The 25,908-nt window shown below is 38.5% G+C and overlaps 1 pseudogene; it reads right to left on the reverse strand.

Annotated features, from left to right (window-relative positions):
- Positions 1-16,385: 16,385 nt before the first annotated feature.
- LOC131904816 (hsc70-interacting protein-like) lies at positions 16,386-17,028 on the reverse strand (annotated as a pseudogene).
- Between the last annotated feature and the right edge of the window lie 8,880 nt (positions 17,029-25,908).

A 25,908-nucleotide genomic window follows, 5' to 3' on the forward strand; every position in this document is an offset into this window, starting at 1 on the left:
TTAGGACGTTACAGTCAGATAGCAGTTCAGTTCCAGGTGGCCTGTGATGCTTCTCCACAGGCTTCTCTCCTGTTGTCTCATCTTCCAGGGCCTTTCTGGGTGGCTTCTCTCTGAGTAGCCTGGAATCCTTCTGTGGTAACTCATGGCTCCAGTAGGAAGGAAGCCAAAGCCTTCAGGACCAACCTAGATTCATGAAAAGGGAAGGTTTGCTCTGGTTTTGGATTGGAGCCATATTTAAAGAGTAACTCCTGGGGTAAGAGAGGGGGCTGGGGAGAACAAGGGGAAGAGGAGGGAATGCACAAAGATTTTCAGAAGGTACACCTTCAAGGACCAGATCTATACTATTAGGTATTTAAGGCAGCATACCTACCTTGTAAAAGTGATGATCTGAAATGCCCCATTAGCTCAAATTGCAATAGATAGGAACATATTTAATTGACTGAAGTCAACTCATTGCAGTCACTGCAATATTTATCCTGAGAGACACACACCTTTCTCTCTCTTTTCTAACACCTGAGTTCTCCATGTCTTGCAGGGAGTTGGAGTAGACCAGCTTTCCTCATCATATAGCACAATCCCTTCCACAGAATGCAGAAAGCTGGAGAATTTGTGAGTTGAATAGGAAATAGAAGCTAGGTAAGGAGGAACCATACTAATGTATACAAAGGCTTAGAAGTAGAAAAAAGTGAATTGTGAATTGGTATGTATGGTAGTTTGAATAAGAATGGCCCCCATAAATTCATATATTTGAATGCTTGGTTATCAGGGAGTGGTGCTATTTGAAAGGATTAAGAGCTGTAGCTTTGTTGGAGGAGGTTTGACCTTGTTAGAGGAAGTGTGTCACTGGGGGTAGACTTTGAGATTTCAAAGCTCAAGCCAATCCCAATGTCTCTCTCTTCCTGTTGCCTGCCAATCTGGATGTAGAACTCTCAGCTCCTCCAGCACCATGTCTGCCTGCATGCTGCCATGCTTCCCACCATAACAACAATGGACTAAACCTCTGAAATGTAAGGCAACCCCAATTAAATACTTTTCTTTATAAGAATTGCTGTGGTCATGGTGTCTCTTCACAGCAACAGAATATTGACTAAGACAGTACAAATGTACATTGGGGATAAAAAGAAATTTTGCATCAGAAATCCAAGATTCTAGTCAAAATCCTGTCCTTTGACAACTCACTGGAGCTCATGCATGATCTTCCACTCTCCTCAACTGGACAAATGGGGATTTGCTAACCTGCAGGCCACTGTGTAAAAAATGAGAGGAGAAAGGAGATACATGCGTATGTTCACCAAATGTAAGTTCAAGAGTTTTGCATGTAAAAAATCATGGGTATAGCACTGCAGGAGATAAACTAGAAAAGCAGTTTGGAATGGGTTATAGGATCAATAGAATAGAAGAAGAAACAAGTATAGTAAAACTGGAAGATGTTCAAAGTCACAAAGACTACATAGACGACCCAGTTATGAAACTGCTCAGTCTAGAGACACATATAACATTGCACCACAGTTCAATATACAACCTGGTATGGAATCCAGCGTACATCATTTAGCAAGTATTTATTAGCCAGTTGTATATGCAATGCCTCTACAGTCGTGTGTAAAGCAGAGATGCTCTATGAAAAGCAGAAATTATTCTATTAAAGACCCATGAGTGCTTGCCATTTGTAATTTAGAATGATCACCAGACTTGTACCAATTTAAAACTTATACTAATGATATAGTTGACATGCATAAGACCTCATCAAAAACAAATGAGTCACAGAGAAAATTGTTTCCCATAGAGCAGTTAACTCATTGTTGCTGACTCAGATCAGTTCACTGTAGCTTTAAACAAACATAATGAGGACATGCAGTGGGGGAACAAAAGAGGAAAAGCTTTTTCCACTGCCATTAGTGTGAAGGGTGTGATGGGTGTGTCTGTACAGAACTCTAAGGCGAGATGACATGAGTTTTCACGTTCATGTGGATGGAATATGAAGTTGCTGGAAGGTATGCCTACATTCCCAAGTGGAGTTTTTCTTGCTTCCTTGATGAAACACAAAACACTTCATTCACTAATAAAGAATGACTCACAATGTAGAGATTGCATTGAAATGACAGGCTCCAAGAGGCGCTGGATAGTCTGCAGGAGGACCAACACAGATCCAGGGCTGCACACTCATGATGAGCATCTTGCCTGTAGCCAGCTTCAGAGGATTAAAGATGGTGCAACTAGTAACTATGCTGGACTTGGGAAAGTAGACTAGTTGGATAGTGGGGTGATCCCACCTCTGCTCCACTGTACTCAAACTGGTATGGAGGCTGATGTATCTGAACAAATTCTAGTATCAAGATGACTCAAGTTGATGTCAAAGTCCTGCTGGGAGTTTTGATTAGAGGGTGGTCCTTTATCTATCATCCTCCAGGTTTGTAAACCTAAAACTCATCTTCAACAGAAGAGAGGAAATAAGGACCTAAATAATCACAAAGATCAGGATTTGTGGGGTACATGACAGATTGCTTCTTGAGGAAAGAGAGATGCCTAGGAAAATCTGAGTCAGGAATACTGCATTTAAATTTAATGCAAACCTAATTTTGACTATTAATAGAGCCCTCAAATGTGTTGTTTTGGATTCAAAGAACAGATAAAAGAACTTGCAAAACAATACTTTAAAAGCCCACTCAACTTTATTTACATAATTAAAGTCTCAGGAATGGAAATATATTCAACTGTGCTCTTTATACAAGAGTTTATTTACTGTTACCTCCTACATTGTTTATTTAGTTATTAACTAAAAATCAAAGAGGAGCTCTTGAAAAGAAAAAGAGATGTAGTTATTTGGAGACATGGCTTTTTTCACCTCTAAGCATAGATTATAATAAAATTAAATTAAATTGGTGAATAATAGGAAGATTGATACAATGGATGGTGGAAGAAGAGGGAGAAATCTCCTAACTCCAGTGGCTTATCCTGACCTCCACTAAGTAGCCTGCGCTCAGTGGATTCTGGGATGTGGCTGTATGGACAAACAGCACTCTGTTTCCATAGAAGCAGAACTGCCCAGTTTTCCATATCAGTGACTTCTATCAGTGGAGTTCAAGCTTAATATAGGAAGTTATCCCAAATCCATAATGCCAGTAGGTTTAATTCCAAAACCAATTTTATTGGCACTCTTCAACTATGGATGATATTTAATTAGTCTTTTCTTTAAAAAAAAATCATTGAATTTCTTCATAGTACTTGGTTCCATGGCCCATTAAGGATATCTTCATCAAGTATATGCTGGACATTGAGCCCATTAAAGATATCTTCATACAAGTATATGCTGGACATTGAGCCTGTCTCCCACTTCCTCAAGTCTCTCTTTCTCTGCCATTGTCCCTGTTGCCAATTAACTTTGTTTCCTGAGACAGTTTACTTCTACTTTCTGGTTATAGTAAATGAATAATTTTGTGTATCTATATTAAATCTAGGAACTACAAATCAGCAAACATATGCATTTGTATTTCTGAGACTGACCTGTCACTTTGTTGAAAGTATTTATTAGATCTGAGTTTTCTAGTAGAATAGGACAGTATTGTATGCACAGAATCATATCTTCTGTAAACAAGGGTGCCTTGATTTCTTTCTTTCCTATGTGTACCCCTTTTATTTCTGTCTCCTGTCTTAGTGCTCTATAATGCTACTAAGTATTATATTGAATAAAAGTGGAAAGCGTAAACACTCTGTCTTCTTCCTGATTTTAGTGGAACCTCATTGAGTTTTTCTTCATTTAGTATGATGTCGACTATAGGTTTTCTATATATAGTCTTTATTATGTTAAGATATATTCCTTCTATTTCTAATCTCTTCAGGATTTACACCCTGGAAAAATGTTGGATTTTGTCAAAAGGCTTTTCTGCATCTATTGAGATGATCACACAATTTCTACCTTTGTCTGTTTATGTGATGCATTGTATTCATTGACTTTTTGAATATTGGACCATTCCTGTATCTCTAGAATGAAATCCACTTGATCATGGGTAATGATATTTTTAGAGTATTCTTGAATTCAGAGGGTTCCAAGGGATGTAAAATCAGGTGTGGTTAAAAACACCACCATACTGTGAATCAGTTTACTTAGTCCCACTTTGCTTCTCAATAGGTCCCAGGGCATTTTACAATCACATGCCAAAGTCAATACAAACTTACGCTGAGAATCTTAAAGCAAGGACAGAGTTCTTAATGCACATAATGCACTTTATCCACGTCCCATGCTCATTTTCCAGAGAAAGAATTTAAGTAATACACACTTTCCCTAAAAAAGTAGTAACAAGACACATTAATGGCTACCTTTGTTCTCTATAATCTTTTCTTAGGCAAGACAATCCTATAGTTACATATAACTACTCTTCTTATGCAGAGAAGTCCTATAGTCCATAGACAAGACTGACTTTTATCTGTTGAAGAACTTCAGGAAGGCCTCTGGCTATTTAGATTACACTTCCTATTCCTAAACACATCTACTTGCCTCCAGGATTTCCTATTTCAGTTGACTACTTTGTCACAATCAAACATCACACACCAAATTCAATTGTCTAAAGAACTGGAAAATTTGGAATGACTTCATTTCCGTACATCCTTCCTCTGTCCCTCCCTCCCTTTCTTCCTTCCTTCCTTTCTTCTCTTTTGGCACTAAGCTATTCTCTTATGTTGTTTACAATGACTTAGAAATTCCAAAGTATCATAAGATTGATTCATTAAAGGATTCCACATGAAATTTTATTTTCTGCCAAATGTAATACTTCCACTATAACTGGATATTATCTGACGTGGGAGTCTTCTGCATCAACGTGAAAAGTTTGAATTATGCAAGTGCTCCTAAGCTTAAAGTCAATATGGTTCATTTATGGCTGGATCAAAGTAGAATTTGGTGACCAAAATGTGCAAACTGAAATGTTGACAGGAATTTTTAAGCTACTGCTCCAATATCAGAGGAGCTCATTTTATAATCATTTCTCTTACAGAAAGGTTGAAATACTTTTTCTATTCTCTACAGTGAACTAAATCAACTAGTCCTTATACAGAGGAAACTCACTGGGCCCCAATCAATGGGAAATACTTACAAATGAATGTTATTCAGTACATTATTCCAATATTTCATTTTTAGTCATATTTGTAATTATCTATTTTCAACAAACTGCTCGAAGGAAAGTATCATTTATTCTATATGTTTTTCACTACAATGTGCTAATATATACATATATATATATGCTTAATAAATGTTTCTCAAGTGAAACTGAATCAAATTCCTCTCTAGTCATTTTCAACTGAGATGTTTCTCAAGTGTTGTAATCTCTAATTCTTTGCTAGGCATGAGACACTCATTGATTTAGTCACCATAGGAGAGGTTGCTGATGAGGGTGAAATGTTCACGTTTTATTTAGTGATGCCTGTAAGGCTGCTGGTGTAGGATAAAACTCTTGGCTTGGGTCAGATTAAACAAGCCAAGCTGTTTGTGCAGGCTAATGTAGCAGATGCTCCCATCTGCACTTGCAGCAATTACAGCATGATTACTAATTATAAAGACCCCAGGAGTTGGGGCCTTTTGTAAGCCGCAAGCTCTTACTCACCTAGGCTTTTCTTTAAAGAATGAACCTTTTTTTTTTTTTTTTTTAGCAAAGCAACAATATTTGTTTTAAAGGATTAGCAGCAATTGCAAACCAAGCAATAATTTTGAAATTTTCATTATTGTGTGTAATCTGCGTTAAAATGACTAAAGCCTAATAATTGATTCAAATGTTTGCTTCGTAGACATGAAATGGGCTGGCTGACGCAAACACATTTTGAACTTTCTATGGAAGCAGCAACTTTGCTCGGCTCTGGGCCCGCAAGAGTCTTATTTAGCTTGCTTTCCGGAGCTGTGGAACACCAGCACACTCCCCCAATTCCCTGGTAGCAGATTAGCACCTCCTGCCCTGTCTATAAAAACCCAGCAGGACTTTTCTCTGGATGTTACTACCTTGCCTTCCTTTTATTGGCTTTTCAAAGGTTCTGTCTTTAACCTTACCTACTCTTTTAAAGGACTAGCCAGACTGCTTGGCTTCAGTGCAAATATAAGGACTGAGACAATTTAGCAAACTTATATTCTCTAAAGGAAAGTCCATGGAGGAAGAGAGAAGTGGAAAGAGATTTAAGATATGCCTAAGAGGGGACACTACCGGAAGTGCTGTCATAGAGATCAGACACCACCCCAGAGGTACAAGAAGATAAATTTGATTAGCTATCTACCTCAAGAGGTCCAAACTAAATGAGCAAAATCGAGAATTTCTTTGAGCTTCTTGAACTATCTTGGATGTTGAAGAGGTACATTTTTATTTGAACTCATTAAAACAGCCCCATTTATCTAATTCAACCGGATTGTTGAGACATCAACATTTTTCAGCATAGCACGAAATTAAAGAATTAGCTGCTTTCTTGACTTCCAAACAAGGTTGTTCACTTCAGAAAGCTCCACCCAGCTGCCTTTCCTGTTCTGGTCTCTTTTTCACAAGTTTCTCTTGCCCACTCTATTCTTTCATTTGACTTTTCCTCTCAATGACTTTTCAAATTTCAAAGAGGCATGTGTTGGGGCACAGTCAGATTTGGGCAATAGGCTTAGGGCAGGAAGGTGTGGTTAGGGTGGAGGTGGAAGGAGAGCATTCTGGCTGTTTTCTTTTCTCATCTCAGGTCTTGGTAAAATGCAGGCTGTGTATGTGTGGGTGTTTTTCTATGATGTGCAAGTACGCACAACTCTATTTTCTCAAGTGAGTAACTATGAGTGTACATATCTTGGAATAATCCATGAATTTATGTAAACTACACAGGAAACTGTACACTCATAGGAAATTTTACGTGGTGCTCAGCTTTTCAAATGATGCAACCGACTGGTATCAATCAAACTAGTTAGCAAAAAGACCATGTTTTCTGTTTCTCTTATTTTTAGTGGAAATAAGCAAGCTGTTTATTTAAAAAAATATATCACTCTCGTAAATAAATGCCTTTCATAAGCCCAGGACAAATATAATTCAGTATTGTTTGAGTTATAGAAACAAAATGCACTGTTGTTAATTTTCCAACAGACAGGAAATGACTTAGTGGTTCACAAGGAATTTCTGAGACAGTATGTGCAGAAATCTTTATAGAAAAATGTTTTAGGTATTGCTTATGATTTGAGGAAGGGGGCAGGAATAGGGATTTGGAACTGATCAAAGAATGTTGGAGTGGAGTGAGACTTCAGGAAGCCTCTGGAATATTCCTTCATTTCATGAACAGACATTCTCTATTTCTGAAATGAAAGCCTCTAAGTCATTTCTCTGTTAGGAAGAGAAGGGACCTAATTTTTCTACACTTTTCATTAAAACATGCAGGCTTTTGCCGGGCGGTGGTGGCGAACGCCTTTAATCCCAGCACTCGGGAGGCAGAGCCAGGCGGATCTCTGTGAGTTCGAGGCCAGCCTGGGCTACCAAGTGAGTTCCAGGAAAGGCGCAAAGCTACACAGAGAAACCTTGTCTCGAAAAACTAAAAAAAAAACAAAACAAAAAAAACATGCAGGCTTTTAAAAACAGGAAACATGTAAATTGTACTAATTTACATATTTTAATACATGAATACACTACATAGCAATCCAAATGGGGTACACATATCTGTCTCCTCAAGCATCTATCATTTTTTGTGGGCATGTGTGTATGTGTACATATACACGCACATGTGGAGACTAGAGTTCAGTCTTGGATGCCATTCACATTGCTGTCTTTTGCTTTAAGATTTTTATTAGCCCAGTGGTGATAGCACAGGACTCGGGAGGCAGAGGCAAGAGTATCTCTATGAATTTGAGGTCAGCATGATCTAAAAAGCTAGTTCTAGAGCAGGCAGAGCTAAACATAGAAACCTTGTCTTGAAAAACCAAAAAAAAAAAAAAAAGTTTCTTGAGAGTTTCGTGCAATGTGTTTTAATCATGTTTACTCCCCTTCCCCTAATTCTTCTCCAGTTCACCACCCTCATTCCAACTCACTGAACCTTGTGTCTTTTTTTTTTCCAACCCTTCAAGACCAATGCTGTTTTATGAGACAAGGTCTCCCAAGTGGGCCAGCAAGCCCCTGGGATCTGCCTGTCTTTCCTCCCCATACTGGGATCATGAAAACATGCCACTATGCCAGCTGTTTCACATGAGTTCTGGGGCTCAAATTCAGGTCCTTGTGTCTACAAGACAAGCACTTTATCCACAGAGCCATTACCTTGGCCCATTTTTTCACTTCTTGGTGGTAAAACATTCAAACCTTTTTCTCTGAAAAAAAAAAAAAGTGAGAGTGTATCATTACCTGTAGTCACTGTCTTGTGCCACAGACCACCAGAACTTTCTTCTACCTAACTGTAGGGTAGCACCTGTTAATTAACCTTTCACCATCCTTTGTCCTTCCCTCCTCTCGCCAGCCTCTGATACCTACCATTTCACTCTCAACATTTAAGAGACTGACTTCTTTCATACTCTGCTACTAGTGTGGCCATGCAGATACTTGGCTTTCTGTGCCTGGGTCATTTCATTTAACATAATGACCTCTGGTTCCACCGATGTTGTTGCAAATGATAAGATTTTATTCTTTGCTGGGTGGTGGTGGTGCAGGCCTTTAATACCAGCAGTGAGGAGAAAAGGCTAACCTGGTCTACAGAGCTAGTTCCAGAACTGTTGCATAGAGAAACCTTGTCTTTTACAAAAACCAAAAGAAAAAAAAAGATTTCATTCTTTTATAAACTATGAATCATATTAATTTATGTACATGCACCATGTTTCCTTCATCCATGCATCTGTCAATGGGCACTTACACTGTTTCCATTTCTTGCCCATTGTGAGTAGTGCCATAGGCATAGGGGTGTGGCTATCTCTTCAGCATAATTTGCTTTCCTTTTCTATACACCCAATAGAGGGGTTGCTGCAACAGTTCTACTTTCAAGATTTTTAGGAACTCCCATAATATTTTCCTCAGCAGTTGTACATTTTACATTCTCCTATCATTTTACTTCAGGGGAACACAGACCCAGTAGCCTGGACACCTTCTAAGCTCCCCACATTTTGGCGCCAATGAATCACTGAAGAATAAGGAGATTAGACAAAGAAATCTGTCATGTCCCCACCACCAATACCCCATCTCGGTCACATGACCTTCAGGAAAATTCTTAAGCTCTTTATGCATTCTTTCTTACCTAATTACTAAGACTGTGGAAGAGTCATCTGGGAAGAGTTGTGAAGGAGCAGGTGAAAGCTGAGATTGTTTTCTCTCTAGCCCTACATGGCTCAACCCAGCCCCCTCAACTCAACCTGCTGTCTACATCCCCCATGTGCCACGTGGCTGTCCAGATTGAGGAGGAATGCTCATCTGAGGTTCCAGGATAAAGCCCCCATCCTGGTGACTGGCTCCATTGCATCCAATTTTCCTGTGTGCAGCATGGGTGAGGTGAAAGCACACGCAGTGTGAAAAAATGTGTGTTCTTAGCCTCACTAGGCTGTGAGCCTGGGGCACCATCATTTTTGAGTTTGGGTGTAAGCTTTCATCAGGAATTCAAAACGCATACCCTCCACCTCTTCTGCCTTCATGTATGATCTCTGAATTTCAATTTCTTCATCCATAAAATTGCCAATTATATTGTCTACTCTATCTCAGTCCCTACAGTCATTGTATAAAATAAGAAGACAAGTCTCTTCATAACATAAGCAGTTCTTATTTATACTCAGAACAGTTAGATGCTCAGTGTTTGGTCAAAAATTTGTTGCTAAACAGAAGACTATTTAAGTCAATTTAAGTTTGAAATTTATGCCAACTTTTACATCCATGACTCTATCTCTTACTTCATCTAGTCTGTGAGATGGAAGGAATTGATACACCCAGTTTTTAACCAAGATTCTGGGAAGAGTCTCAGTTCCCCATGCTCCAGGCTGTGAAACAAGCCCAATGATTCCATTAGGAATGATCTCCTAGATGTCATCAGAGTTCACACATTCTGCTCTTTCGAGCACTCACCCAAGTTGTCTTCATATTAAGGCTTCTGAAACTCATCCAGGCAAAACTTCAAATCCCATTCGTGCCCACAACCTACTCTCTTATAGCCTGTCTTATTTTTCTCTTTATCAATTACTATATCTTACTTCCTTAGATAACCTGTCTTTTGTTGAGGCAAAACACAAATTTCACCTTAAAAGAAAGAGAGATAGTTTATTCTTGAGACATGCAAAACACAACTTTCACCTTAAAGGAAAAAGGGATAGTTTATTCTTGAGCCAAATATGAGTGACCATGTGCCAGGAACGTGGATTCAGGTTTCCTGAAATAGCCTGTTCCAGTATAGAAATGGTTTCATGAAATTTTTTGGTTACAGAGCAGAAGAAACTCATACATAATCTAAGGTGGTTTTAAAATACGTTGGTGGAAACATTAGGTAGGCAGGTTAGAGCCAAGTGGAGAAATGCTTGCTATGGGTTTCAGAGGCTGTCTGGAGTATTCTCAACTTCTGAACTGGTAAGAAGCTAAAGGTCTGTTAAGTAAACAAATTCCAAAAGGTTGTATCTGACAGCCATTGACATGTTAGGTAAAATAGTCAAATACCCGTTACACGGGTAACAAAAAATTGCTAAAGAAAGTAAAGACAGAACAAGATAATTTGTCTCTGAGTCTTCAACATGTTAACTCTTCATAGTTAATTTCTAACCAGTCAGTTGGAGTTAGAGACTTTAGCATAGGTGTGGCTTTTCCTTAGAACTTCAATTCATGTTTTATATTTTACGACACTTCTTCCTAATTCCCCTACCAACATTGAAAAGTATAAATAAAATAAACAACATGAAGTCATGGAAAATCTTAAATGTTTTGCTTGCAGATACATCTTAGAAGGTTGCCTAGTGAATTGAACAAAGAAATGAATGCATGAGGTTTATTCGCAGATCTTTTAACAGCAGGATAACATCAGAGAAAACTTCAGGTTCTGCTCCTGTCAGCTCCATTCTCCTTAGGGGCCCTGAACCTCTGTGTCTATGTTACCTTCAGTTCTACCCATTCATACTTACATTATCTGCAGTGAATGGAACATTTTCAAATGAATTTTTTAATAACTTGGTGAGTCTTTGTTGCCATGGTTGGTGTTGTTTGATTGCCATTTAGATGCTACCATAAGCAATTAGGAATACCACCTAGGAATTCAAGAAACTCTTAGATCCCCTGCATTAAAGTTCAGCTACTTAAACTGAGCCATGGAAAAGAATCAAGATAAACTTCCCTCCATTTCTCTACTGCATCATTAGACTATCATTTTTGCTAAGAAATACACACACACACACACACACACACAGAGAGAGAGAGAGAGAGAGAGAGAGAGAGAGAGAGAGAGAGAGAGAGAGAGAGAGAGAGAGAGAGAATGGGTGTATGGGTGTGGGGGCATTATTGAGATCTACCCACTGTGGGCAGTACCATTCCCTAAGCTGGGGATCTTGGGCTAATTAAAATGGAGAAAGCAAGCGAAGCACTATGATGCACACATTCATTGCTCTCATCTTCTGACCGTCGATGTAATATGACCAGCTGCTTCAAGCTCCTGATGCCTTGGCTTCCCTGTCATGAAAGACTGTAACTTGAAACTGCGAGCTAAAATAAAACCTTTCTACCTGAGAAATAATGAGGAGAGAGAAGAGAAGGGGAGGAGGAGGAAGACAAAAGCATGAAATCATTTTAAACTTCAAAACATTAATGCCAGGGGGCGGAATCTAAGGTCTGAAGGCCTAGAGCAGGAATTAGATTCTTTGGGATATCTTTTCTTTTTTTTTTGTCTCACAGTAATATAGAATTTGTACTTTATATAAAAATAATTTGGATTTTCTGTGAATCAATAGCAACTAATTTTCTTCCATATCCTTAAAATTCTGAATTCATTCACGTACATCTTCCTGTAAGTGTGGACTGAGAAGTATTTTAGGAAATACTTAACTTCATATTAATAATCACGGGCTCTTTATGGCTTCTGGATCTTTCTGAGGCTCCATTAAACTGAAAGCTCTAGGACAGCAGAAGTATGCCAAGTTACTCAACACCTACAATACCTGGCACACAGCAGGCACCGAATAAGCACTGTTGAGTGAGTGAGTGAGTGAGTGAGTGAGTGAGTGAGTGAGTGAGTGTCTAGGATGGAGGACTCGTGAGAATTTGTATCTTCAATAGTTCCCTTGATGGAATCGGTGAGAGATTCTCCAACATAACCACAGTGGAGAAACCAAATTTGTACTTTCAGGTCATTCACCACTATGTAATAATGACATCATCACCATTGTAGAATTCACTGCCCGACAACTGTAAAGCTTGTGGACTTTTCAAACATGCTCATTGTTAAATACTTAGAAACATCAGCTTGATAAGCTGCTATAAAGCAGTTGGCTGTGTAAATATTACTCCTGTCAAGAGATGGGAAATCTCCATCTCATGGACGTCTGTTCCCCTGAACCTTTTCACACTCCTGACTTCCTCTTTTCCCACTGACAGAAATCACACCATGATTTCTTAGGTGTTCTAGTCTGTGCTTTTCTTTGCTGTTTTCTCATCTAAACAGAGTCCACTCCCCTAAACAAAATAATTTGGTTTTATTTACAAATAAGTAAAACCATACAGCTTACATTATTTTTCTGTCAGCTTCTCTCAGCTTGTATTTGAGTGACTCATCCATGTTCTTGCAAATGTCTGCAGTTTGCCTTTCTTGCTGTTTATATACCATTGTATAAAGAGGTTAATATGGGTGGCTTTGGAATATAAATCCAAATGTCATCTACAAGGCTGTGATACGAGAGCGTATATCCAGCAAATGGGTTGCACTTACCAATGGACAATTCAATCTATTTCTGTAAAGTATACGCATCTGCTATTCTTCCAGGTGTGTTGAGTTAGGAAAATGCTGTCTTTTTCTTGTATTTAAAGTTCAGCAAGAATGTGGAGCCTAGTGGTGGTGAGTTCATTCGGGAATCTGGATTTGATCATCAGTGACTCCATTTACTGTGTGTTCTCTGGTTTCCAATTTATTCTCCTTGAGCCTTGGTTTACTTATGAAGCAGGAGAGTTTATTAATATTTCCTACCATCAAGTAGCACTCTTAAAAGACACATATGAGAGTCCTTTGGTTACTACTGGGCTCCTCACATGCAGCACACTCCTCTATGGACTTCTAATAGCTTTATATAAAATTAATTCATTTCATTGCCTATCCTTTGACTCAGAGACCACAAAGCAAATGTGGAGAAAAAAAATGATATCAATTGTTAATATGATGTAAGCCCTAGTTTTCTGTGATCAAACAGAGTCTATTCTATTCTTTTATTCATTTAAAATAATAGAATAACTAACCCCTGGAAAGAAGGTAGAAGGATGCTGGATTTCAATGTTTTTCCTTTTTTAACTAGCAGTTGCTTATTACATAAATTGAATTGTTTATTTTTCTAGTTGTTTCTTCTGAACCAAGAAAGTCTAGACTGGCAGAGTCATTCTAAACTAAAGCTTTTTGTTAACTTATTTTCAAGAGCTATATATGTAGATCCGAGTAATATATTAGTGAGGAAAAATCTGAAATGAAAGATAAAACATCAAAATGTCATTATAATACCATAATTAATCATTATAATAACATAATTAAAATAATAATTTTAACATTTACTAATTGGTCACCTTTGTATAATAACACAAGGCACTCAAGTTTGTGTGCTTTGAGATAATAGTCTTTGTTATCTATCTAAATTAAAAAGTCAAAACAAACAGAGAAAAATGGTCCAGAAGAATTGGGGAGATGGTCTCAGCAGCAACCAGTGTGATCTCACATCTCCTTTCTCTCACTTTCAATTTTCTATTGCCTAAGAGTCTGGCTCTGCCCTCCTGGTGTACCAGACATAAGCCACATGTGTTACTGAACTCCTGAAAAATAACTAGCTTGAAATGAAATGTGCTCTCCATGTAAAACATACACTAGGCTCCAATGATTTACAATAAACAATTAGTATAACATGCCTCAATATTTCATATTGATTATATGTCCAAATGATATCATTTATGTATATTGAGTTAAACAAAGTGTGTTATTAAAATGAAATGTATGTTTATTATAACTTTCTAAAACGTGGCTCCTAGACATAGGCTAGCCTTAGATATGGGAGAACACTGAGAGCAAAGGGGAATTTGCCAAGCACTGAGGTGAATTTTTACCATAGTTAGGCGAGGTGGTGCAGATTCCAACAAATAAAACTGAGATACCAAAAGTAAATATGTGTTGCTTATATAGCTGATTTTTTGGACTGCTATTGGTAATGTTATACACTCATAAGTTTATTTCATCTTCAGTACAACCCAAAGGATATAGCATCCATCTTTTAAAAGTATTTTATTTTATTTTTTTATTTTATTTTATTTTTTTTTTTGGTTTTTCGAGACAGGGTTTCTCTGTGTAGCTTTGCGCCTCCCTGGAACTCACTTGGTAGCCCAGGCTGGCCTCGAACTCACAGAGATCCGCCTGGCTCTGCCTCCCGAGTGCTGGGATTAAAGGCGTGCGCCACCACCGCCCGGCTTAAAAGTATTTTAAAGTTGAAAATTATAAAAGTTAGTGGACTGAATCAAATCACACAACCAAGGACTTGACTGAGCTGAGAAGTCTTCTTCCAACTCCATCTTTTCAACCCCATGGACCACTGTTTCCCAGACTATAATGTCTTTAATAAAATGGCTATGAGATCAATGCTTTTGACATATTTGATATATCCTTTCTTCTTCAAGCAATAAGCAAAATCCAAACTGTCACCCATGATGCCTTTCCCAAGATGATTTGATGACTGTCCCTAACTCTAAAAGAAAGCATGTGAAGACTCAAATTCTATGTTCAAAGACATGTCTAAGAACTCTCAGGCTCAGTTTTAGAGAATAAAAAAGTAGCCTACATGCAGTAATATGCCATTCCTCTTTTTCTTTGCTGTGGAAATGGTATGAAACATTTATTTGAATTATTGGACAGTAACAGAGCTAAGTAATCCAATGCTCCTGCAGCAAACTGCTGGGGATGTTTTTCTGTACGTAGTGAATGGTTTGCTCTGATTGATTGATAAATAATATGCTGATTGGCCAGTAGCCAGGCAGGAAGTATAGTATAGGCGGGATAGGGAGAGAGGAGAATTCCGGGAGGTGGAAGGCTGAGTCAGGAGATACTGCCAGCCACCGTCATGAGAAGCATAATGTAAGATACCAGTAAGCCACGAGCCATGTGGCAAGGTATAGATTTATAGAAATTGGTTAATTTAAGATATAAGAACTAGATGGAAAGAAGCCTGAGCCATTAGGCCAAACAGCTTAAATAATATAAGCGTCTGTGTGTTTATTTGGGTGTGAGTGGCTGCAGGCCCAGGTGGGACTGGAGATAATTCCAGCTACAACAAACAAGCCAACCCTCAACACAATGGAAGAACTTCTGTCAAATAAGACCTAGAGAGAGTGCTGCTGCCCTGCCAAGTACCTCCCATCTTACTCAAGTCATACAGAGATGCTAGTATTCCCAATTCCACCATTGAGATAAATCATTCTTAAAAATAAAAAATTTCAGGACAGATCAAAGTGCTTCAGTAACTGTGTGTCCAACTCAAACTCAATCAGCTTCAGTGAGTTCACTTGCTTCCCACTAGGAAATCTTTTCTTCACAGGACAGCAGTAAAACATCCACACCCATCTTCCTTACACAGTAATTCAAGGAAAATCTAAAAGGGTCACTAAAGAGAAATGGAGGAATTAACACTCTTTAAATTTGTTTTAAGTATTTTAAGGTGAAAAGGTGTTTAAAGTTTGTAACTCATAGTAGGAAAACATGGTCTGAATGAACACTACCTAGTGGCAAACCACTGTAAACTTCATTTGGTACAGAAGGAAGGGATTATTTTCAAAAGGTGCCAGCTTTCCCAATAACTACGTCAGAGGCTCCCTGGTTTGTATTGTTGCAACATCCAACCAGTGATTTAAGTTGTGTTTGCTTTAGCAAGGGCTTTGTCCCATTAGCGTTATGCTTGACCTCCAAATTTGGCTGACAATTAAGTCATGAAATGTATAACCTTTGGATTGTTCTGATATTTTGACATATTTGCTGGTTTCTGGACTACATCCTGGAAGGCCATCATAACTTCCAGATCCTTCACAGCTGCAAGAACCTCTGGATGACTGAAAGTTACATGGAGTCCAGGCAGTCCTGCAATTCCAGGCATGTCCAAGGACCCTCATTCCAAGCATCCCCTTGGAAGGATACCTAGAAAAAAGCCACACTGAACTCCTGACTGCAGTTGGGTTTTTTCCTTTCCTTTTCCTGCTCTACTCAAACTTCCTTAGACCCTTTCTGCTCTTTTATCTCCAGTTCTTTCTGCTGTCAATCACACTTCCCCAGTGTTCAGCAGTTTTCTGAGCCCTTTGTTGAAGCCTCAGTCTTGTGTTAGCATCCTCCCATAATCCAGTTTACAGGCATGGGCAAGATCACAGGCTACTTCTTCCCAGTGGCCCAGAGGCTGTGCTTTCCCTCACTGTGAAGGCTGAGCAGGATACATTTTGGTGGTTCTGTCACCGTCCTGAATGGCAGCATTTTGCTTCTGTAATGTCACAAAGACACTGGCTCTGACGACCTAGCGATTAGCCAGGCAGGGATTTTGTGTGATGAACAAGTGTCTATGAACAACTCTGCAGCTCCCATCATTTAGGGCTTCAGTGGTAACCCTTTCTTTTCATTTGCTTGCTCTGTCTCTCCTAGGTTACCTCTACATTTTTGTCTCTCCTCTCTTGAGAGACACTAGTGTTTGCTTCGATGATTCTTTCACTGCCAATCTCTAGATCGCTTTCCTCACTTCGTGGTTCCTTTGTTTCTGTGGTTTTCCATCTTTTGTCCATTTTTCCCCTTAATATTTTCCTCTGTTTTAGCTTTCTGAATAGCAGTTTCTACTTTACTCCCCATGCTCACCACCTGCTCCCTCAGAAAACACATTACTTCTGGGTGCAGGACAGTCAAATCCCATTCGTATCTTCACCAAGGCTGCAAGTCCACTCACTTTGCTGTGGTCATGATGACGAGGTGGTGGCGATGGCAGAGGCGGCCATGGCACAGTGCCGTGCCCTGGTGCTGACTCTGCAAGACTCCATAGAAAGGGGTCAGTGTATCCGTCTTGTATTTGTGTAGTTCCTTGGTTTACAGTACACTTTCACAGAGGTTCTTTAACAAAATCTGGCATCAGGGAAAGGTTGAATGACTTGCATAAGTTCTAATTCAAGTCTTATGAGTCTTAAAGAAACCACCCCCCACATTGTACCACTTATATTAGAAAATGATAGAGTAAAGGCAAAGATGTGGTTTAGGGAGAGAGAGAGAGAGAGAGAGAGAGAGAGAGAGAGAGAGAGAGAGAGAGAGAGAGAGAGAGAGACCCAAAGATGTGGAGAGACAGAGAGACACACACACAGGGACAGAGACAAAGAGAGACAGACAGAAACAGAGAGAGACAGAGACACACAGAGGGAGAGATAGAAACAGAGACAAAGAGAGATTGTCATATTACACTGATAAAGAGAGGAGTCACCACAGAGAAGAGCCAATGGAGTGGAGATTTTTGGAGGCAGAGTGCACAGCTCTTGGTGTATGACAATTATAATGGTTAATGAACGTGCCAACTTGCCTAGGACATGGAGTCCCCTGACATTTGGTTAACGTTATTTCTGAGTGTGTCTGTTAGAATACTTTGAATGAGATTAGCATTTGAATGGGTAGACTGAATAAAGCAGATTGTCCTCATCCAATCTATTGAAGAAATAAATAGAACAAAAACGTGAAAGAAAAGAAAAGTCCCTGTCTGTCTAACTGCTAGAGCATCTCCTATACTCACACTAGAGCTTACCTCAGTCAGTTCACCTGGTTCTCAAGCCTTTGGACTGCAGGTGGAACTATATCATATCTCCTGGGTAACTAGATTGCTGATAGCAGGTAGGGATTTTTTCAGTCTCCGTGTGTATATGTGTATGTACATGTTCCCTATATGAAATCATATATCACCTATCTTATTGGTTCTGCTTCTCTGGAGATGGCTGACTAAGGCAACATTGGAAGAAGGATGAGAGAGAAGTCAATAATGTAACACCAAGTTTTTCCTTCAGCATCTAACATGCTGCGGTGGGTGGGTGGTCTCATCATTGACCACTGTCAATAGTGCAAAACAGAAAATAGCTTTCCATTTTCCAGATGGTGGTGGTTTTCCATTTCTCCCCTCTTCTTAGCAAGTACAAATTCATTAAAATTGGAGTTTTGTAGACTCACAGATACATGTTTTTTATTCTTTTTCTAAGCGGGCCTGGCTTTGCTGTGTAGCTTTCTTCATGATGATGCATGAATAACTGAGTGGGCTTACATTTCTATATAAACAGCATACTAGCTATCCAAAGCATTGGAGAAAGAAAAATATAACACTTTAAAATCCTATAACATAAAAACTAGGTATTAAAAAATATATTTTAAGAAGGGCCTGGAGAGGTGGTTCAGTGGCTAAGAGCATTTTCCTGCTCTTATGGGGAACCCAGGTTTGGTTTCCAGCATCCACACCAGGCAGCTCACAACTGCATGTAACTCCAGGTCCAAGGACTCCAACAGCATATACCCGACACACACAGAGACAAATACACATGCACATAAATTAAAAACAAAATAAGACTTTTTAAAGCATATACCCGACACACACACCAACAAATACACATGCACATAAATTAAAATAGGAGTTTGACAGAAGAGTCATAATTTGTAAAAGTAACCATGTAGCAAGTTGTAGAAAAAAGACAACAATGAAAGATTTTATTTCTTCTCAATAACATCGAGACTACAGGAGGCTTATATATTGTGAGAGATAAAATGACCAAGACTTTGTTTACCTCCCTATCACCAGAACCTACTTTTAAATTATGCACTTAACTCCACTGGAAAGGTCAAGTGATGAACTATTGAAATACGCACACTTTGGATCTGAGGGAAAAGTGGCTTCCAATGCTGCAGGGAGCTCCTTCAGCTGGCCACTTTCTAGGAAGCTCTTTGTGGAATTACCCTTTCTCTTCAGAAATGGTCTCCTTTAATGTTATCTTCCCTTTGACAAGTTCTATGTTTAATCGGGACTACAAAGAAGGTAAGAGAAAAATGAGATCCTCAAATTGCTTCTCAGCTGAAAATTGCAGGGAAGGAAATTGCTGGTGGAAATCATACAAAATGTTCAAGCATGCCAAGGGCTCAGTAGCATTTTTTTTTACCGTAAGCACCATGCCATATTCATGAGGTCATCCTGCCTTAATGCTGGATGGTAGCATGTAGCCAGTGCAAGTGTGAATACAAAAGCTGAATAAACGCAGACCTAGTTGACAAACTGTGTTTTACTTTAACATTCTCAAATGTCTACTAGGAGCTGCATTTCTCTGAATCTAGTAATGCCATGCAAAATGAAAAGAAGGAGCTGTAAGTTTTTAACAACTGTGAAACTGGACTTCCAGCAAATCTTATACTGAAGTCCAGTAATACAAATCCAATGCAACTTTCAAGATGGGGGAGACTCCTATTCAACCTCTCTCTCTCTTACAGGAAGTGTAAAATATCCTGACTTCTAGGTACAAGCAGCTCATGATATGAGGTCTGTATATAGATATACTATAACACACAGACACACACACATACACAGAGACAGACACATGTGCATACATGCACATACACACACAAATAAATGGGAGAGAATGAAAGAAATTAAGAATCATCTGGAACTAAGAACAAAATAACATAAATAAGTCCATGAAGGAAAGTGAGTACTGATCAAAAGATGTCAAACACAGGAAGACGGGGACTAACCTAAGTTACAACACTGGGCAGATTCACATAGTCCTAGTGTCTTACGCACATACAACCAAGCTAGGAAGTCTTACAAAAATCAACCTGAAACTTTCATGGATTTTTCAAGCTGATTTTCTTCACATCATTTTATATTAAATAAACTACTATTAGAAATATTTGTTCCACAGCAGTTCACAAAGACTACATATCTGAGCCCCTTGTCTTCCCAGTCATTGTTAAATTTTACTCATACACGGCTGACTGCTATAATAATCATAAACATGACAAACGCTCCTTCCACACAAAACCCAGTGACAGCAGGAGAAGCTGGTTGAAAGCTGACCTCACTGATGCCTACAGAATATTTACAGCCAACAGCTGCAGAACACAGACTCCACACATGTCCAATGGAACATTGACTAAAGCCAATCACATTCCAAGTCAAGATTTCTCAATAAATTTGCATGATTAGAATCATTTACAGTATTTTCTTTTACCACTATGAAAATCATTTAGGAAAAAAATTACAAAGACAAGATAAATCTCCAAGTACTTGTGTGATACAGTAAGGAATACATGTGGTCTTTTCCCTTGACTCCTGGTTCCTGATGCACAGGTTCAAAAACCCCTATCACCTAGCAAATGGGCCCACATACATGTAGATATACTCAGCACATTAGAAAAAAAAACTAAAATTAAAAAAAAAGTCATGGAGTTGGGGGTGGGGAGATTGGATCCAGGAGGAATCAGGTTGAATATGACCAAAATGCACTGTATACATGTATGAAATTATTGAAGAATTAATAACATTATATTTGAAAAACCCTTGCCATTTCCTCATAGACTGTTCATATTGTGGCACTTTAAATAACTGTGCCATCAGCATACCCAGGTTTATGGCAGCGAGATGACTCCTGTGGAACCCTTGCATGATGTGGAGAAAGGGGGATTCTTGCTTTAGGAAACTCAAGCTCCAGATGACAGACTCAGAGCTCCTAGCCCTTGGCTCAATCTCCAGGACAAACATTGCTCAACTATGTAGCTGATATTTAGTCAACTATATCCACATAATGAATGAACATAGCAAAAGCTGCCCTAGGAAAAGTTGCTCACTAAAGTCAAAAGTCCTGGTTGGGGAAAACATAGGTTATCTGTGGGACTATTCATCCTGACTCCATGGAATAGAGACAACCACGTTAACTTTGCTTCAGCAGAGTCCCACTGGGTAAACAAACACACTTACTTAGCAAGGGCAGACCCCATTCCAGCAGCAGAGGGCCAACACAAAATAAACTCAATGGTATTTTTAGAGGTGCTTTTGTCTCATAATGCTTTGTCCAGACATTTTTTTTAACCTTACAGGTCTTTCGCTTATATGTATTGTGTTTCCAGTTGCATGTTTTTGTGGGATTGTGTCTGCGAATGTGTGTCTGTAAACTGTGTGCGTAGCTTGTGATTCTTTGGTTCTTTTTTTCTGTTTGTCTGTCTGTCTTATTCTGATTTGTTTGGTTTTATTTCATTCTATCTTATTATTTTGGGTACCTGTTTGTTTTCTAATGAGGGAGAGTAAGAAAGGGTGTGTATTTTGGTGGGTGGGGAAGTGTGGAGGATCTGGGAGGAGTTGAGGTAGGGGAGCCATAATCAGAATCTATTGTTTAAAATTCTATTTTCAATTAAAAAACAAGAAGAAAATAAAAATAAAAGTCAGCAACAAAAAAGATAACATTGAAAAATATAAATTCAGATAAAATTAAATATAATCAACAAAAGAATTCAAATTAAAAATGAGTAAAAGTACTAACCCAGGAGATTTAAGAAAATAACAGATGAGTCAGTCATGGTGATGCACACCTTCAGTTCCAGCGCCTGAGAGACTGAAGTAGGAGGATCACAAATTTGACCCCATAGGGGCTGTGTAATGATACCTTTCCTTAAAAAAAATAGTTTTAAAAAAATCACAATAAAAGATTCCTTGGAGTGAATATATAAGCCCATGAACTTGAAAACCCATAAAATTTCAAATATATGACCATAAATTTGAAAAAAGCTACCTGAAGGAGAAAATGTATATCCTTTTATCAAAATTAAATTGAGTTCATATTTTAAAATCTTGTTGTAAAGAAAACTCCAGGTCCAGGTGGCTTTAGAGTTAGTTTTTATACACATTCAAGAATCAGATAATTGTGATTATTTTTCAAAGAATCATAAAATGAGAATGTGCCAACTCACAGAAGAATTTAATTACTAAACCAAAGAGCCCAATATGAGAAAGTATAGTTAGAGGTCAAACTCACTCCTGAATATAGATTCTTTTTAAATGTAAAACAAAATCTACCATATGAAATGAATGGTTATTTCATGGTTTATACTATAAATGCAAAGTTATTTTAACATCGGACTATAAGATGATGGGAAAGGATTAGGTAAGCTGCCTATTAAACTCACTCTTTTATACTCAAGGTGAAGGTTTAAAATAGATTCCACATGCACTAAATCAGGGGAAGAGTGACAATTCCTGTATGGCATCACTGAATTCCCTGGAGGGGCCAGGGCTTCTGAGCTGTTATAACATCTTTATACTTACTTGGTTTGAGGGATTAGAATGTCATTTGCTTTCACACCTGATACTTAAAAGAATTTTCCTCACCCAAATCCCAGTGTGTATCATCCATTGTTACAGATAACCTTGATTTCAAGGGACCATTTCCAGGTACCTTCTATTATAACTATTAATCTGTAGGCACACCATTTGCATTTTTCATGATAGTCAGCCAAGATTTGGACTGAGGAGATGGGACATTTAATGCTCCAGAGGAAGCAGAAAGGGAAGAGTTTCAGAAAAGGAAGTCCTTCAAGGGCATAAAGCATTGACTTCAGGATCCTGTGCCGTTCATCACCATGGTACTGACATTTCCATCAGGTCACATCTTTGGTTAAACCGAGATGCCCATCCAATCATAACCTAAGTTTTGGTAGAACAAATTGCTAAGATTTTACACTATTAGGTCATCTATCTTTGAACTATAACTTAGTCTTTCAAACTGCGTGAGGGTTTGCATTGTTATTTTTTGTTGTTTGGGCTTCAGTGATGGAGGTCCAACTCTGGGCATTGCACATTCTAGGAGGCACATTCTAGTGAGTCCAATGAAACAGGGACTCATTAAGAAGCTCAGGATAGCCCCTCCTGTCTCAGGCTCCCCAGTGTAAGATTATAGGCGAGTTCTTATATTTGATTCTTTAAACATTAGTAAGTGAGGAAACTCTCAAAAGCCTGTTGGGCAATGTTCAAGGTGGCACTTTCACACTAAAGTCTTGTGTCTCACACACCTTCTGTGGTGAGAACCTTGTCTCAAATTTTTAAAACCAGCTGTTTATGTCTGAACTACTCATGATGTGTCTTCATGATTGGACTAACTCCTCTTTCTGTGCCTAATTAGTTCCTAGGCTGACATTACAGCCTCCTTAAAGTCTTCAGTATTAGTTAGGTTTTCCAGAGTAGCAGATCCAGTAAGGTAGGAGTGTGTGTGTGTGTGTGTGTGTGTGTGTGTGTGTGTGTGTGTGTAGGAGAGAGAAAAAGAGAGAGAGAGAGAGACAGAGACAGAGACAGAGAGAGACAGAGAGAAACAAAGAGAGATGTGTGTAGACATTGAAGGTCAACCTTTGGAAGTCGCACCTCAGAAACCATATTTTTGTCTAGGGTCTCTCACTGACCTGAGGCTCAGCAAATCTACTAGACTAGCTTGCCACTGAGCCCCAGAGATTCTCCTGTATCCACTTTCCTAGCACTGAGATTACAAATATGTGACACTTTTTTGCATTGGTTCTGGGGATGAAACTTGGGTCTTTGTGTTTCAGTGGTGAGCACACTGTTGATGTACTAGCTTCCCAGTCAGGGATCTTTTTCCAGATACAACTTCACAAATACACCCGTAAACAATGCTTTACCAGTTATCTGGGAACTTGTGAGCTCAGCAAGTTTCACAGTCGTAACTTTACACACACACACACACACACACACACACACACACACACACACACACACAAATCTATCTATTGGACAATCACATTTAATACTTTGGTGGTGCCAAACTCATCTCAAGAATTTAAACTGATATAGAAAAATTTCGGTTTATAGGAAAGTAAATTAAGTTTATTGGAAAATAATCACAGTGTTCACCTAAGATTATCCTAACAAATTCTAATGTGTAGTGTGCATGATACTTTTAAAAAATCATCTTTTTCTGTGCCTACTTCAGGTCCCTGGATGTACTTGAGACTGATATGTTTCCCACATATCCCGCACCAAGCTATGCAACACTGAGTAGCATGCTAGGCTGTTGTCAAGTCTTTCTTAACTGTTTCTTCAATGGGACAAGAAGTTCTGGATGTTGATTCTAGAATCAGTAAGGGTCCATAATACCAAGTCTGAAACCAACCCTGGCTCAATGTTAATGCTCTGCTAACATCTATTTCCTGTGGAATGGGCATGAGACAGACAATAAATGGGGAGGAAACAATATTACACTATTGACAAATAAGAATAAAGAGATGAGAAAATAATGTTCTTTGCCAGTCAGGATTTTTAGTTCTTGTTGCTATCTATTTCCATATTATCAAAAGAAAAAGGTCTCTCAAAGTGACAAATGTTTAATAAATCCTAGTGGCTGATAGTTGAGCTATCATTCAGGAATTTATGTGAAGTCTTTTGACACCCTGTGTCTACTCTTTAGGCTAACATAATCAAACATTCACATGGTCTGTAACAGCCTTTAAGACTGTGGTTCTGAGTTTTAAGCGCCTCCCCCACTGGATTTAATATAAGGACTTTATAATATGTGAAACAGCACAATAGGTAGCTTATTCTTTTTTATCTGTTAAGCCATAACCATCACTTTCTTGCTTTCCTCATCCTATGGAATTTTAGCTTTTTAAACATACTTTTTTAATCTGAGAGAAGAATTTTCAACAGTTTTATTCCCATAATCTAGAATGAAGCCACATCCAAGTTTTTTTTTCCAAGTAATGGGGTCAAAAGACATTCATTAAGACTTACTCTTATGAGACCTTATATAGTTATAAAAGGCCAGCTGAAAAAAACACACATAACTTGAGCAAATGCTAAGGAAAACCCACTTAGTGACTTTGGGTATGCAAACACCTCAGAATTGCTTTCTATTAGTTAAAAACAAGGTTGATAAAACATTGTAGCTATTTCAAGAAGATGTCCATTCAAAGGTTATGTTTAAAAGCCTAGTTGTTTTTTTCCTACATTATCATTCTTCGACTTTTTATAGATTCCCTTCTATTTCATCAACAAGGCATTGTTGTAAGGATTTCCTACAAGAACATTTTTTTCTGCTCATATCACAGAATAGACTGTTATGATGTTGTTATAATGGTCACATGGTATATCATGGAAAAAACTAAAATTTACTAGGATTTAAACTTATCTTTCTTGCATTGTGACTCTTTTTTTTTTTTTATCACATCTACTTACATTGTCTATTTGTCCCCCTTACAACTACAGCAAATGACAGCTGACACCATTTAACACAGGTGGTTATCGGTTATGCTCATTCATAAGCAAGTTACTGGAAAAGGTTGGTGTATTTATTTATTACCAAGACCAGTGTTTCTGAGGCTTGGTTGTACATTAGCATTGTACTGGGGTGTGGAGTCAGCAATAGTGTTACTCTGTGACTTCTTTTCCTTTCTACTCTGACTCCAGATATAGAAATAGGCACGCTGGGATAGAAAATACAAATTTAAGAGTCAACAAAACTGTCAGATTGTTCTTACCTGGGAAGTCCATATGCTTCCTCAGTGAATGTAACCACAATATAAGGTAGATGCTCATTTGCTGAAGGGATTTTCAAGGATTTCAGTGGTCACGGTAGTTAACGCCTCAGCAGCATCCACCCTTAGATGATTAAATCTAGGACAGTGGCTTTCAAAGTTGGACATATGTAAAAGTTATCTCAGAAACGTTTTGAACTTTGAATGCCTTGGCCACACCCCAGGACAATTAAATCACAA

This window comes from Peromyscus eremicus, chromosome 2, assembly GCF_949786415.1.
Source record: "Peromyscus eremicus chromosome 2, PerEre_H2_v1, whole genome shotgun sequence".
In the NCBI taxonomy this organism is placed as follows: domain Eukaryota; kingdom Metazoa; phylum Chordata; class Mammalia; order Rodentia; family Cricetidae; genus Peromyscus; species Peromyscus eremicus.